Here is a 3,234-nt window from a genome sequence, read left to right as displayed (position 1 = left end):
AGCTAGAGCTGAAAGTTAGTGCTGCTCATAGCAGGGAAGAGCAGAGCCCTCCCCCTATGCCCAGCCCCCTTCCCCACCACTCCCATGCCTGGTGCTACCCCCCTGGCTGCCTCCCAGAGCTCCAATCTGAATCCTGGAATCCTGGAGGGCCGGACCTCAGGGACTTCAACCTTCTCCTTCCAGGACCTTCATGGACAAAGGAAAAACTGCTGCCCCCACGGGGTGCAGCCCTTCCTGGATGTGCAGCCCTTCCTGGATGTGCAGACTCTATCTCATCCTCGGCTCAGTACCTGGGAACTGCAAGGCTCCCAGTAAACAGTGTGAATGAGGGAAGGAAGGCAGAGATGGGTGAGTAGATAGATGTGTGTGTGGGTGAGTGAGTGATGGATGTGCGGGTGGATGGATGGATGGTTGGGTGGGTGGGTGTGTGAACAGATGGAGAGACGGGTGGATGGCTGATGGATGTGCGGCTGGTTGGGTGGGTGTGGATGGATTAATGAATAGGTAGATGAGTGGGTGGATTAGATTGGTGGGTTCATGGATAGGTTAGTAATTGGATGGGTGAATGGATGGACAATAGTTGGGTGGGTGGGTAGATCTTAACCATGAGAAACACAGACCCTTGGTGCCTGGCAGCTCTGTGCCTGAACCCAACACTTGGGTTCTGATGCTGATGTTGACTTGAGGGTGACCTTGGCGTTGTCATTGCCTTAATGTCTCTAAGCCTTGTCCCCTCACAGGCAACCAAGATGTGGGTCAGTACCTGCCCTGCACACCTCACCAGCTCAGCTTCTGGGAAATAACCTGCAAAGACAGACAGGCAAGAAGGTGCTTTAAGATCCCTAGAGGGCTTCCCGGGAGCACTCTTGGTGTGGAAGGACCTTGCAGGTCACTGAGCTGATCCTCCGGAGTTGGATCACAGCTTGTGGGAAGAGCCCCAGCTTGGAGCCCAGACAGACCTGGGTTCTAGTCCTGACTCCACCACTTTCCAAGTGCATGACCTTGTGCAGGTGACTGAGACCATATACCGGTTCCAAACAAAATAGACTTTGGGACAGAAATTATTACAAGAGACAAAGAAAAATACTACATATTGATGGACGGGTCAATTGGCAAAGAAATATAATAATTAACATATACATATCTTACTGCAGAGCCCCAAAATCCAAAGTGAACTGAATGGAGAAATACAGTCCTCCAATTATAAAATTATAAATTCTACAATTATAAATTCTACAACTATACTTGGAGAATTCTATGCTCCACTATCAATAATGGATAGAAGGTCTAGACAGGATTAATAAGAACATAGAGGAGTGGCACCTGGGTGACTCAGTTCATTAAGTGTCCTGCTCTTGATTTTGGCTCAGGTCATGATCTCAGGGTAGTTTGATGAAGCTCCACATGGGACTGCACACTGCTTAAGATTCTCTCTCTCCCCCTGCTCTCCTTTCTCTCTTAAAAAAACAAAAAACAAAAAACAAAAAACTGTGGAGGCTAAGAAAATTAAGGCCATCCCACCTCAGGTTTAGCATTAGCACAAGTACAGCCATCTTAGCTTTGGTGGCATCTCAGGCCTAAGTGTTGAACTTTCCCCTACTTTACTTTAGTTCTAGGAACTAAAGCCCACCCTGCTTTAGTCCCAAGAAAGTATCCCACCCTACAACAGCCCGGCAACAGCTAATCAGCTCACTGCAGAAAAGTCTGAAACTTCTCCCCCAGCCAAGCCTCTTGTAATGACCCATAAAACCCCTGCCTTAACTAGCCTCGGGGTCCAAGTCCCTACTCTGTGCTGTGTCGGGTATACTTAGGCCCAAGCTTAAGCTTGTCAAATAAACCCTCGTGTGATTGCATCAGTGCTTGGATCCTTGGTGGTCTCTCAGACGCGAAAACTTGGGCATAACACAACATAGGGGAACTACACTATAAAACACATCTAATAAGGGACGCCTGGGTGGCTCAGTTGGTTAAGCAGCTGCCTTCGGCTCAGGTCATGATCCCAGCGTCCTGGGATTGAGTCCCACATCAGGCTCCTTGCTCAGCGGGGAGCCTGCTTCTCCCTCTGCCTCTGCCTGCCATTCTGTCTGCCTGTGCTCGCTCTCTCCCCTTCTCTTTCTCTGATAAATAAATAAAATCTTTAAAAAAAAACACATCTAATAAGACATATCTAATAACTACAAACATCACAAAAATGTATAGAACATTCCATCCGACAATAGAACACAAAATTTTCTCAAGTGCACATGAACATTCTCCAGAATAGACAGTTAGCTATAAAATAAATCCCACTAATTTAAAAGAATTACATTAATACAAAGTATCTTCTCTAACTTCCTTGGAATAAAACTAGAGATAAATAATACAGGACATTTTGTGAATTCACAGCTATGTGGAAAGTAAACAACACACTGCTAAGTCATCAATGGGTCAAAGAAAAAAAAAATCACAGGTGATATTGAAAATACTTTGGGACGAATAAAAATAAAGCCTAAGCTGAGATCATGACCTGAACCAAAACCAAGATTCGGTTGCTTAACTGACTGGGCCACCTAGGCACCCCAGTCATTTGTATTTCTATGCATTAGCAATGAGCAAACAAAAAAAGGAAATTAAGACAATTCCATTTACAATAACATCAGAAAGTACAAAATACTTAGGAAAACTATGAAATGTTGCTGAAAGAAATTTAAAAAGACCTACTAAATAAATGGAAAGACATTCCATCCCATCTGGTCACGGACTGGCAATACTGCCCAAACCGCTCTGCGGGTTTAACAACCCTACCCAAATCCCAGTGGCCTTGTCCACTATGGAAATGGAAAAGCTGATCCTGAAACTCATACAGAAATGCAAAGACCCTGAAGGGCCAAAAAAAAAAAAAAGAAAAGAAAAAAAAGAAAAGAAAAGAAAGAAAGAAAGAATAGGAAAAGAAAAAGAAATCTTGAAAAAGTAGAACAAAGCTGGAGGGCTCACACCTTCCAATCTCAAAGCTTACTAAAAGCTACAGGCAACAATACCATGCAGTATTGGCCCAAGGATCAAGGCAATGGAGTTGAGAGAAAGAAAACCACACCTGTGGCCAGCTGATTGTTTTCAAATATTTCACCTTAGAGCAGTTTTAGGCTCACAGCAAAACTGAGAGGAAGGTGCAGTTTCCCATGTGCCCCCTCCCTGCCACGCGTAGTACCTCCACTGTGAGTGGTCTCTCCGCCCCCTACCTCCACCCACCCCCCC

The sequence above is a fragment of the Mustela nigripes genome, chromosome 8 (genome assembly GCF_022355385.1).
Source record: "Mustela nigripes isolate SB6536 chromosome 8, MUSNIG.SB6536, whole genome shotgun sequence".
Classification (NCBI taxonomy): Eukaryota; Metazoa; Chordata; class Mammalia; order Carnivora; family Mustelidae; genus Mustela; species Mustela nigripes.
Note: the sequence above shows the minus strand (reverse complement) of the source record.